General features: G+C 42.3%; 1 protein-coding gene across 1 annotated transcript in view; it reads right to left on the bottom strand.

The window, feature by feature from the left end:
* The window catches only part of LOC147101799 (multiple epidermal growth factor-like domains protein 9), a 388,208-nt gene that overhangs the window by 190,305 nt on the left and 183,925 nt on the right, over nt 1-13,978 (bottom strand). The window lies entirely within an intron of this gene.

Here is a 13,978-nt window from a genome sequence, read left to right as displayed (position 1 = left end):
TTGCATAACATTTAACATTTGGCTTGTGATCCTCCAATGTCAACTGAAACTAAATTCTCATCTCTGACAACAGAAAATAAAATGTCTTTATCTGTTTTTTTTCTTTGCTTCCCTGAAATGTGGCATAACCTCTTAACAACATCAAGATATAATGGCTTCCAAACACACGTTGCCCAGCATCCTAATTACCTGAACAAATTCCTGGTCGTCTTCCTCAAACATTGGCAGATTGAATTGGCATAGAATATCATTTTTCTTTAATTCTGAATATTTTACTGCATTTAATCTTGTCATCCAATCAGTACCAGCAATTAAGAAGTCAGAAGTGGGGCTACAACAATGTTTAGCTTCATTTTGACCAGTGTTTTCTTCCCCTGTATTGGATAAGACTGATTTGGTGACTCTTGGATCCACCTACATTACAAATCAAGTCCTTGTGCTGTCATTTAATTTTAACATATGAATTAGGAGCAGGAGTAGGCCACTCGGCCCTTCGAGCCTGCTCCGCTATTCAATAAGATCATGGCTGATCTGATTACTCCACATTCCCGCCTATCCCCGATAACTTTTCACCCCCTTGCTTACCAAGAATCTATCTACCTCTGCCTTAAAAATATTCAAAGACTCTGCTTCCACCGCCCTCTGAGGAAGAGAGTTCCAAAGACTCACGACCCTCTGTGAGAAAAAAATTCTCTTCATCTCTGTCTTAAATGGGCGACCCCTTATTTTTAAACAGTGACCCCTAGTTCTAGATTCTGCCACAAGAGGAAACATCCTCTCCACATCCACCCTGTCCAGACCCCTCAGGATCTTATATGTTTCAGCAGCTTACTGAATTTGATTCGGATTTATCAGAAGTATTGAGGATATCAATAGTTGTACAATGGAAAACTTAAGGGAAGATGCTGGTGTAAGAAAATACAAAGATTAGTAGGGAATCCAGAGGAAGTAATCATAATTTTAGAATTCGAGTGAAGAGCATCCTTCACACTGAAGCTTATGAGAATCTACAGCACACTCCTCCAGAAGCCCATAGATACAAAATCATTTAAAGTGTTTGACAGGGAGATGGATCCTTACTTGGGAAGTAAGGATATATAGGGACATGGAGAAAAGACAAGGAATAGAAATTTAAAAAAAACTAAGAGTTGCCATGGCGAATGGAAATGGCAGAGCAGGATCAATGGGCCGAATGGTGGTCTCCTGTTTTTATTTTTCTGTAAGAAAACTGCAGGGTTGCTTTGCAAAGATGGACAAATGAAGCCTTGGCTTTTCAATCAAGTACAACAATGTCCGCTTCTGTGTCTTTTCCTTCTTTAAAATTACACGAAGAATTTGCCCTCTTTGCAGACGACACAAAGCTGGGTGGGCGTGTGTGCTGTAAGGAGGATGCCGAGAAACTCCAGTATGATTTGGATAGGTTGGGTGATTGGGCAGAAGCATGGCAGATGCACTATAACATGGATAAATGCGAGGTTATCCACTTGGTGTCAAAAACAGGAAGGCAGATTATTATCTAAATGGCAATAGATTGAGAGAAGAGGAAGTGCAACGAGACCTGGGCGTCCTTGTGCACCAGTCGCTGAAAGTAAGCATGCAGGTGCAGCAGGTGGTTAAGAAGGCAAATGGTATGTTGGCCTTCGTAGCGAGAGGGTTTGAGTACAGGAACAAGGATGTCTTGCTGCAGATGTACAGGGCCTTGGTGAGGCCACATCTTGAGTATTGTGTGCAGTTTTGGTCGCCTTATCTGAGGAAGGATGTTCTTGCCATGGAAGGAGTTCAGCAAAGATTCACCAGGCTGATACCTGGGATTGCAGGAATGACGTATGAGGAGAGATTGGGTCGATTGGGCTTGTACTCGCTGGAGTTCAGAAGAACGAGAGGGGATATCATCGAAACTTATAAAATTCTAACAGGACTAGACAGACTAGATGCTGGAAGGATGTTCCCGATGGTCGGGGAGTCCAGAACCAGGGGTCACAGTCTAAGGATAAGGGGTAAGCCATTTAGGACAGAGATGAGGAGGAATTTCTTCACCCAGAGAGTGGTGAACCTGTGGAATTCTCTGCCAAAGAAGGCAGTAGAGGCCAATTCATTAAATATATTCAAGAAGGAGTTGGATATATTTCTTAAGGCTAAAGGGATCAAGGGGTATGGGGAGAAAGCAGGGACCGGGTACTGAATTTGGATGATCAGCCATGATCTCATTGAATGGCGGAGCAGGCTCGAGGGGCCGAATGGCCTACTCCTGCTCCTATCTTCTATGTTTTTATGAGTGATTTGCCTTTTATCAGTCAGAACAAAATTACTGATAATGTTTCAAAAGATGAGTTCCATTTTTGACTAAGGATTTTGAATGTTTATTTTCTTCCATTACCAGTAAATTGAGCATCCGCATAGCTCAGTGGTAGCACTCTCTCCACTCAGACAAACTGTCACAAAATAATTAGAGATGAGGATGACCTTTCATCTAACCAGAATATTCAAGGTTGACTTTTTCCATTCCCTTAACAAATTGTATACCTCCAAGATCACCTCTCGGTCACCTCCTTTCAAGACTAAAAAGCCCAAGTTTCTCCAACTCAATTATCTAATTTCAGACCTGCCTCTTCCAATTTCATTTACGCTCCTAGTTTGTTGTCATCTGCAAATTTGACCACATTGCATTACGTTTCTGAACTGAGATCATGTATGTAAATTGTAAACAGTACTGATCCCAATGTAAAGCCCAGAGGCATCCCACTCAGTACTTCTTCCACTATGACATAAATCTTCTAACAATGACTCACTGTTTTGTTCCCTTCAGCCAATTTCTTACCTGTTCCCAAGGTTTACTCTGAATCTCCACAGCTTTGAGATTAACTAATCGCTTTTCAGGTGGCACTTTATCAATCGCCTTTTGGAAGTCACGGTACACCATGTCACAGGGCTTTCCATGGTCATGTATTAAAGGCCTAGAATTTCCGCATATAACCTAGTCTGACACTTGGGTACAGCATTGAGAGTGCGCTGCACTGGTGGAGGTGCCGTCTTCTGAATGAGACATGAACCAGGACCCCATCTAACTGCTCAGGTGAATGGAAAAGATCCCATTGCATTATTCAGAGAAGAGCAGGACAATCTCATGGTGTCCTGGCCAACGTTAATCCCTTGACCAATACTACCAGATTAACTGGTCATTTCTCTCATCCTGTCCGTAAGGCCTTGCTGCGCACAAAATAACTGCTGCAATTCTGTACGGGGGTCATTCATCGGCTGAGAAGCACTTTGAGACATCCTGAGAACATGATAAGTGCAAGTTCTTTCATTCTGTTTCAGTATTGCCCCCACCAAAAAACAAATTTCTGTTCATTTTAATCAAAGCTAAATACATTCGTTATGACTAAGTTGTCAAGAAGGATTTTGTAGGCGATGGTGTGGGTGACAGTTATTCGGTGGCTTCTTTCCAAAGTGATTAAAGAGGCATTGTTGTCTTCTGTTTTCGAGCAGGCAGAAGCAGTGTACTTCTGCTATTCTCTCTTAAATCTACCATGTTGGCCACTGGGTAAATTTCACACTGTAGCAAATGCAGTGCAGAATGAACTTGTATAATTCACTTCTTGCAATGCACTATTTGTGGGGCTGTCATCATTTTTTCGTATTTAAAAAAAAAATTCTACCGTGGTTGCTATATAATTGCAGAACATATCAGGTAATGAGTATTGCATGTTGCTAAACAAAAACAGTTAATAAAATCCCTTTCCAAGGGTGACTGTGCCCCTTTAATAAAAAGAGCATTATGTCTAATCTTGGAAACATTTGCAACAAAACAAATTTATTTCCATGGAAACGGGCTCCCCACTAATCTGGTGCAGTATGAGCTACGTGTTTGCAGTTGTTATTCAAGCAGAAGATTTTCATAGTCAGGTATCGCTGTGCATGACTCCTTCCCTAGATTAAATGTCACGTTCAGGCGCTATTCTCTCATTTCAGCATTATTCTGAGGATCTGCGTATATAACTAATTCTACTGAAATGTATTCATTGTTGCGCTCACTGTGCATAAGGGATTTAACCCTTTGAAGACTGCATTAGTATTTTCACTTCAGGAACATAAGTACAGTTACTTTCATCTCACTTTCTTGTGAAATTACTTCAATTATGAGTTCTGATGAAGGGTCCCAGACCTGAAACTCTGTTTCTCTCTCCACGGATGCTGCCTGGCTTGCTGAGTATTTCCAGCATTTTCTGTTGTTATTTCAATTATGCCCTATTGGTATTGCCATTAAACAGACCATCAAACAAATGTACCAATACAGACACCTGGTCCATTACCCCATCTGTCCACCATTGTGAGGAGACGACAGCCACTGCTGCTAGACAAGACCATGTTAAACAAAACTCAAACTTCACCCTTGACATTAAATATGTGTGAAATGACAAAATTGTTGATTATACAGTTAAATACTCCAATGAATTGAATATTCATATGTCCTGTAAATAAACTCCAAGTGTACTTTGTGTAACTTAATTGGACCATATCATCAACCTGGCTACAAGAGCAAGGTAGAAGCCACGCATTTTGGAAATCTAATTCAATTTTATATACTTTAGTTGAATCTTTTCAGTTTTTGGTTTACACTGACTAGTTCAGTGATTGGACTGTGGTAAAGATTTCAGAATTATTTTTTAACCTACTCTTCATAGAACTCAAACCTGTACCTGCTCTTAGTGCAATATCTCTTTGCAGTTTATCTGCATTAGTAAAAGGTGGAAAATACACTCGGCAAATGGGGATACACAAAATCAAAGTCTGCTCCTTTGGTCATTATCCACAGACCCAACACACAGTTTTGTATAAGGTAAGAAAAAGGCAAAAAACTTTCTTTTTTTGTCATTGTTTTCTCTTTTTCAGACTGCCATTTATTTAGATGTCTGCTGAATCAGGCATCTTTGACAGTTTCTTGCATCCTCGAGTGCCTTTCCATAATACTAGCAACCACACAGGAATCAAGTTCTACAAGGGCCGTGTAGTTGAGAATTCTCTTTTTCTGTAATGTAGGTGACTTGTTTATGAACAAGGAAACTATAAATTATTTTTATATTCTAAGGTTGTTGTGTATGCAAGAGTGGCACTATGAACTGCTACTGTGTACAATTCTGTTTTTGTTTGAAATTATAGAGGACTGGAGGAGATGCAGAATGGATAAAACATGTTCTTATGTACAACTTTTCATTCGGGATTTCTTCCTGAATAATATGCTACAGGTCTGATATTCTCCAGTCCTTACAAGTTGTTGTGCTTTGATCTTTGATTAGCAACCTAGACATTTCAATGGGGGCTGATGTGAATGAAAATTGTAAATTAAGACATCTGGAATAACACCGCAGGCCTTTTGACAGTAACTATCTCCTCAAGGAAAATACCTTCTAAATAAATTATCCTGGCCCAATTTTGCTGCATTTAAAAGTGAGGAGTATAGTTATTAGATTAACATGATCTAAAGTGTTGAAAAAATCTTTATATGTTAAATGTATTTGGTATGGTTTAATAATGACTTTAAATAGTACAAGATTTAAGGCATCTGATTTAAACCATTGACTAGAAACTTAACTGGACCAGCCACATAAATACTGTGGCTACAAGAGCAGGTCAGAGGCTAGGTATTCTGCAGCAAGTGTCTCACCACCTGACTCCCCAAAGCCTTTCCACCATCTACAAGGCACAAGTCAGGAGTGTGATGGAATACTCTCCACTTGCCTGGATGAGTGCAGCTCAACAACACTCAAGAAGCTCGACACCATCCAGGACAAAGCAGCCTGCTTGATTGGCATCCCATCCACCACCTTAAACATTCACTCCCTCCACCACCGGCGTACCGTGGCTGCAGTGTGTGCCATCTACAAGATGCACTGCAGAAACTCGTTAAGGCTTCTTTGACAGCACCTCCCAAACCCGTGACCTCTACCACCTGGAAGGACAAGGGTAGTAGGTGCATGGGAACACTACCACCTCCAAGTCCCCCCTCCAAGTCACACACCATCCTGACTTGGAAGTATATTGCCGTTCCTTCATCATCGCTGGGTCAAAATCCTGGCAGTCCCTACCTAACAGCACTGTGGGAGTACCTTCACCACACAGACTGCAGCGGTTCAAGAAGGTGGCTCACCACCGCCTTCTCAAGGGCAATTAGGGATGGGCAATAAATGTTGGCCTTGCCAGCGGTGCCCACATCCCATGAATGAATAAACAAAAAGAGTACTGTCTGGTTGTGTCTGGGTATCTGGTTGTTCCTGGATTTCTCTGATGGCTGGTATGAATCCAGCATTGTTTGTGTATTTAGCTGTGTGAATGTATGTGCCTTCCTCTAGGTATATACCCTTTGTCTGCGTGTACACATTCTGTACTGCAGCACTCCAACTCAGGTATTATATGTTCATGGAATATTTTTAAAGGCAAGGTAAATTAAATACAGGAAAAGTTCTGATATCCGGCACCGACGGGACCAGCGTGTTGCCGATCTATCAAAAGTGCCGGACATGCAAAGTCAACGTTGAAGCATACGGAGATGAAAATCTCCGTATTTGACAACAAACACTGTTGCTCAGCAACAGCTCGTAAACACTCGGCCCGTACCTTGAAGCGTCTCTGAAGCTGTTGCGAAGCTCCAAAGACGCTTTCCAGAGCCTGCCTGTTAGCAGAATGCTAGGAGAAGAAAAAAAAACTAACTAAAACGGCTGCTGATTTCTGCCGTTAGAGCAAAGTTTCCGGCCATACAACCTCCGGATAAACCAAAGTTTCCTGTAATGTGATTCCAAAAGATTTACATTTGAAATACTTTCATTCGCAATCCAGGTTGACTCAAAAATGCTTACAATACATTTCACTTCTTTAAATTTAACCTTTACTCTGTGAAAGAGTAAACATGTTTGATGCTGCAATTCTGGTTGCCATGTGTTTTCTGCGATTTTATTTTGTATTTTCAGAGTACAAGTGAGTATTGAACTATGCAGTAATCCTTTTGTACTTTATCTGCAAATTTACTGGTGTTGAAATATGAGGGACTTCAAATTTTCCAGTTAATTAAGATCAGTGCAATATGTCTGAATTTCTGATTTCAGAAGTATTCTGCATAATCTTTTAGAGTTAGCCTGCTAGCAACTCAATGGAATTCCAGTCTCCCTGAGCCAACAGCTTACTCATTATGACCGTGAAATAAACATTATAATCTAAAAACTAATCTGATACCCACTTTATCACTTGAATACAGTACTAAAATAAACCATAAAATACTACTTTAAACAATTAAAAACGAATGTTCCCACTCTGTCCTCTTGATCTTGTCTTCCCTATTTTTTTTATATTCTGACTTTTTTCACTTTATAACTGTTTAGGATAATCTATTGCCTATTTTATACTGTTTTGCTGGCAAAATTAACTTGCTTCCCAGATCTCCACTGTTCACTTTGGAGTTGAGAACCGTGTCTCAAAAAAAAGTCACCTTTTGAATTGGCTAAAGACCAGCTCGATAGTAAATCGAGGCCAAAAATATGTAAATATCATAAATAAGTCCAGCTTAACCTTTGGCACGGTGTTTGTTTGTTATCCATGGTGCTGACAGCATCATCACATCTGGACCACAGAACTCCTACATGTCACGAATAATTTTACAGCGAGGTTAATTTCCATCGTGCAACATTTTTCTGAATTGAGCTCAAAAATGCATTTAGCTCTCTTTACATCAAATAAAGTTTCTGACAAATAGATGCCAACAACACTAATCGTGTTTTGATGCTCTGGAGAAGAGCAGGGTCTGTGCTTGCGCCTGTGATTCTTCGCATGTTGAATTTCCTACCTCAACCGTGCAGTCTAAACAAGCAATGAGAGGCCAGGGAAGAAGGAAACATTCTGAAGTAGAGTCCCCGTCGTTCTGGCTCCACTTGAACCTATTCTATTTTGTGCTGTGCCTGGTGCTACCGTTATGAATTGGTGGGACATGGGAACGTCCTGGCATGGTGTAACTTCTGCCCACCATCACCTCATTGCACCCCGCTTCCCCACCCTCCCAATACACACACAGACAAACACAGCACCACACAATCTCCCGGAAGAGGCAAAATAAAGGGAAAAAACCCTTGACCAATTTAGGAAAAAGAGCTCTTGGGGGAAAATAATTTCTAATCAAGCAAGCTCCAGGAGGCCATGGTCTCCGCCCGATGACCCACCTGCCCTCTATGTAGATATGTCCGCCACCCTCAGAAACTCGTCCAGCTCCCTTTTCAATGCTTGCAGAAAATCTACTCTCACTACACTTGCTGGCAACTTTTTCCACAGGTTGACAACTCTCTGTGAAAACAAGTACCTCCTAACATCGGACATAGTTCTTTGCTTATGTGTCTTATCCTTGCGTCTCCTGGTTCTCCCTCACCTTTCTAGCGTGAATAGCCTTTCCATGTGGACTAACTCTTATCCTTTTATTATTGTCTAGACCTCAATCAAATCTCCATAAGTCTTTTTTCATTTCCTTTCCAGTTTTGAAAAAGGGTTAGACCCGAAACGTCGACTCTAATTTCTCTCCACGGATGTTGCCTGGCCTGCTGAGTTTTTCCAGCATTTTCTGTTGTTATTTCGGATTTCCAGCATCCGCAGTATTTTGCTATCGTCCTCCATAAGTATTTGCTTTTTTAAAGTAAAAAGCCCCATCTCTCTTAGCCTATCCTGCTACTGGAGGGCCCTTAAAGTAGGTATCAATCTACTGTCTCTACATTGAACCTTTTTTCGAGGGTTCTATATACCGTACGATGTGAGCGGACTGAAACGGGACACAGCATGCTAGATGTGGCCTGACCAAGGCCTTATACAGATAAAGGATAACATTTCTTGTTTTGTATTTAATTGTCTTGGCAACACATCTTAATTCCCTATTTGCTTTTGCTATAGCCTCAGGGCACTGGTGATGGACCTTGAATAATACGTGCACTATAATCCCCAGTTCCTCCTCACCTTCAGCCGTTTCGAGCACACAACTCTGCACGGTATATACTGTAGATGCTTTCTCTATATTAAAAGTCATCTCCATTCTCCCATCACCTCTCGGTCTGGAAAGCTATAGGGGTAAAAATTTGGTGGCGCCCTCTTTGGGGCACTAACTTTTAGCGCCCCAAAAAAGTTAGCGCCCGTGTGCCATAAATTCAGTGGTAGTGCCCCAAGCAGGAGGCAGGGCGCTACTGGAAGCACTCCCCCTCCTTCCTGGGGCGCTACCAGTGAATATTGTGGCGCTACGTGCAACAGCGCCACGCGCATCGGCAAGTGGTGCCGTGGTATTGCAGGCCTCCCTCCCCTGATTAAAGGGGAGGGGCCTAATGCTGCGCGCACCGGGGCCCTGCTGGACTACCGGGGAGCGAGGTGCCGGGAAAGCAGCCCAGCACTCGGAGTGCCAGGCTGAGCGATCGCGGCCGGCACCCCGAATAAAAGAGGGGAAGTGGGCTGGTGCTGGCAGGCGGCCAGAAAAAAAATGGTCGCCCAACACCTGCCCCTTTAAATACCGCCGCCGTGGCTGCAAAAACGCCACCTTGACCCTGTCTGATTTATCGTCCGGTGATAAGTCAGGGGGTGCAGCCAAAGTTAGCGACCGGCAATGCGCACGGTGAAGACGTCATCGCCAGAGGTGCAGCGCCATGGGCCGTTACCACCGCCGCTAACCTCCCACTGAATTTCACAGGAGGTGTTAGCGGCACCACGCCCGGGCGCTAGGTGCTTTGCGCCCTGTTAGCGCTCCCGGGGGCGCTAACGGGAGGCGCAAACCAACCCAATTTTTCCCCCATAATGTTTGGATTACAGTGGATGCAGCTGGCAATTTAAACTTTTTTTTATTTTTCCAGCAACACCATTTTGAAGATCCTGGCAGATGGGGCGATATCTTTCCAGAAATAATGGATTTTAATTATTTTTCCTATAAGTGGTTTTATACAAATCCTAAAACATCTGTGAATTTCTATATGTCCAAAGAGGTGCATGGGTCATCTCCATGGACAGTTCAATAGCTCAGTCTCATACATTTTGAATTAGCCCTTGCTTTACTGAGATTAGGGAGTACGAGATCTTTCTATTTTGTTGTGAATAAAATCCAACACACTAAGATTTATCTCAACCACTCCAGGGACAACCAACAATGTGGGCAGATAAGCAGCAGGAAGAGGCTCAATTGAGCAATGAATTTGACTGCAGTTCAGATAAACAGTCAGATAAATTAAACAATACCGACAATTAAAAAGCAGCCAGATTATGCCAAACCTAAATGCTGCTTCAAGCATCAGAATGCAGTGTAAGTGAAAGAGGCACTGTTCTTCACAGAGGAACCTTGAAGGGATTTGTCTTGTGTTTACATTGATTTTCTCATTGCACTAATTACACTAAATTGTAATTATTAAAGTTCCATTGAGCTGCTACTAGCTGATGGCTTTTTCCCAAATTAAATAAACAAGTTATTGATTTTCAGCCCTCCGGTCAAATGTCTGTCTATTTTTACGCCTTCCTTGTTCAGGTCTGTTAATGCATATTCAGTATATCACGTTACCAGTATAGGAGCAACTTAAATTACTACTGTAATTATCAATTAACATTAGTGTGAACTAATAGATGGGGAAATATATAAAATTACTTCCATGAGGCTTGATGTGTGATTTGCGTTTAGGACCAAGAGCAGAATTTTTGGGTGGGCTATTTGATTAAACTTCACATTTTGGGTCACTGAGGCTGGGCTTATGCTTTATCGTACACGTGGACATGTAATATAAATGAGGTGCGGTGCCACCGTAATCAGCATCAGTCCAGATTTTTGACATAGGAATAGAACCGTGTTATGAGGGATTCAAAACAAGTCTCGGGGGAGCTGGTGGTGCAGTGAATTAGACACCGACCTTTCACCTCTGAAATCTGGGTTCAAATCCAGCCCAGATTGATTGGAATAAAAAGTCTTTCACTGTCTACAAGGTTCCTGTGTGAAATAATTTTGGAGTCTCGCTCCAGCTCCCAGTGAGCTTGGGCCTAGATCATAAACCTGTTCCTAATTTGCACTAATTGGCAATTAATCGGAGGCCATGGAATGGCTGGTGTGGGGAATGGTTGATGCATATCACACTGGTGCTTTGGGTAGTGCTTTTCTGAGGGTATAGCTGAGGCACATAGTTGTGGCAGACTCCAGTACTTTGCCTGAACCGGGTGTGCTTGATGCTGTTACTGAGGCCCAATTTTGATCCCTGATCTGTGCGACATTAGATGACCTCAGTCAGGACAGTGGTGTGAATGTGTGTCTGTGTCTCGTGTGTGTGTGACACATGATTGGTCTGAGGTCTGCACTGACTCTCGCTGTTCAGGTTTACGTATAAATAATGGCCAGTACTGTGAAGTACCCAAGAGTGACTGCTGCTATAGAGCTGTAATCGGCAAGGAACCATTACCTGCAGGAGAAGAAAAGAGTAAATTGACAGGAGAAAAGAAAATAGCCTCTGCCATAAATGCGTGAGGCCACACTCAAGTGTTTGAAACAGTATCAACATTCAGGATTGGATTGGATAGGTGAGTGAAGGGAAAGGAGTTGAAAGGTTATGAGAACAAGGTGGTAAATGTGATTGGGACAATCTGCTCACGTGGAGACTAACGTGGACTGGTTGGGCTGAATGGCCTGTTTCCACGTTGTATTTCTATGAAACCGTATGCAGGATCGAGAGAGAGTGAGTTACAGGCTTGCAGAAAGATCTTTCTAGGATCTGAAAAGGAAGAGATGGTGGCCTATATGAAGAGAAGAGGTTTGATAAGGACAAGATAAATGCCTTGCTGGGTGGCTAATTTTCACAGTAACATCATGCATGTGAAATACACGTACACACCCACGCCGTAATAGTAAAATATTGAATCCCACTCCTAGTGCATTCCGATAAACCCACTTTCTACTGAGAAATTCCAATGTCCCGATCACTTGCCATGAAACTAAATGAAATATCACTGCTATTATGATGAGGTTGCTGCCCATTATTATGACATTCTGAGCACTATTTGTTAAGCTCATAAAAAGCAGCAGACTATGCCGCACAGATGCACAGATATTTCCATTCTTAAAAGTGTTTTTCCCTACTTTCCCTACTTCCACTGATCGAATATATTTCATTTTTAAAGTGTTCATTCCACCTTGGACACAAGAAATAATCAGCACTGAAATCACTTTGCCTTGAAGCACGCAGTCAGTTTCAGGTTCGGCTCATAGTCTGACGAAGGAGACAGTGCAGTAAGCTCAAGACTAGCTGCAGCTGAAAGTGACAGTCACAAGCCTTTCATGGATTTCAATGGTGGTGTAACCCTGCACCTGACCTGATACCAAGCAGGTGTTTTCACTGTTTCACCGAAAGAGCCAGTCACTAATGCTCAACAAGCCACTTTCTGATATAATGAACTCCTGATGTAGTGCTTCATCCTAAACAGGTTTCCCTCCACTGGCAAATACTCTGTGCCCCACAGTAATTCCAGTATAAGCCATTATTAGCACTAAAAGAGTTGCAGGTACTATAAATACTCTGCAAGATGTTTTAATAGACATCTTGAGACTTGACACTTCCTTCAATATCGGTGGTTTGTGAGGTTTGCAGTCCACCTGTTTACAAAGGTAGGGTGAACACTCTTTCCTTTTTTTTTGCATCCAGCCAATGCATGAAGTATTCCCAGGTCAGGTATTGCATGAGCGAGAGGCAATGGAGGGCGTTTGCCCCACATTCTCTCATCCCAAATGTGAATCCACTGCCACGATTTATGAAGCTTCTGCTAGAACATGAGGACCAGAATGAGCTCCATTTTCTTCTGGGTGGTAACTGTCAGACGTGCCTTAACCTGGTGGTAAACAAACAAGCAAGGAAAAGCATGTTCCATTAAATCTGGCAAAGGCTGGCAATATTGAATTACTGTCGCAATAGCTCAAAAGAACTGTTATGGATACACTGTCAAAGTCAGCTGTCAGAACACACTTTTTCATTATTTTAATGTTCATGATGAAATACTATCTCATGGATTTTAAGAACAAACTCCTTCAACACAGTTTGCGTCTTGTCCATAGCAGGCCAGGACTGTGGCAAGGTACTTCAAGCATCACTCCAAGAGAAGGGCGACAAAAGAAAACCCCATTAAAAATGGGTAGGTGGACTCGCCGCCAGCCTAAAGCTCAGTGGATCCCACTGAGAGCAAAACTGGCCCAGTGACCCTTAACCACATGCATGACCTTAGGTGCAATCGATACAGCCCTCACTTTGCATACTGAACACTGTACGGAAAAACAAGAAATGAAAATTCGAAGCATTTTTTATGGGCTAACACGCGATAGTCGATTTGCATAGGAACAGGAGTAGGCCGATTAGCCCCTCGAGCCTGTTCCGCCATTCAATGAGATCATGGCTGATCTGTTACCTAACTTCATATACCCGCCTCTGCCCCATATTCCTTAATACCTTTGGTTAACAAAAATCTATCAATCTCATATTTAAAATTGACCTAGCATCAATTGCCATTTGCAGAAGAGTTCCAAACTTCTACCATCCCTTGCATGTAGAAGTAGTTCCTAACTTCACTCCTGAAAGACCTGGCTCTAATTTTTAGACTATGCCCCCAAGTCCATGACTACCCAACCAGCGGAAATGGTTTCTCTCTATCAGTTCCCCTTAATATCTTGAAAATTTCTATCAAATCACCCCTTAACCTTCTAAAATCCAGGGAATACAACCTGAGTTTGTGTAATCTCTCCACATAATTTCACCCTGGAGTCCAGGTATCATTCTGGTAAACTTGCACTGCACTCCCTCCAAGGCCAATATATCCTTTAAGGTATGGTGTCCAGAACTGCTCACAGTACTCCGGGTGTGGTCTAACCAGGGCTTTGTATAGCTGCAGCATAACTTCTACCCCCTTGTATTCTAGTCCTCTAGATCTAAAGGCCAGCATTCCATTAGCCTTATTGATT

This window comes from Somniosus microcephalus, chromosome 23 (assembly GCF_052327205.1).
Source record: "Somniosus microcephalus isolate GS21.2 chromosome 23, FLI_Smic_1.0, whole genome shotgun sequence".
Classification (NCBI taxonomy): Eukaryota; Metazoa; Chordata; class Chondrichthyes; order Squaliformes; family Somniosidae; genus Somniosus; species Somniosus microcephalus.
The sequence above is the reverse complement of the archived record's forward strand: the minus strand, read 5'-3'. Positions and strand labels throughout refer to the sequence as shown.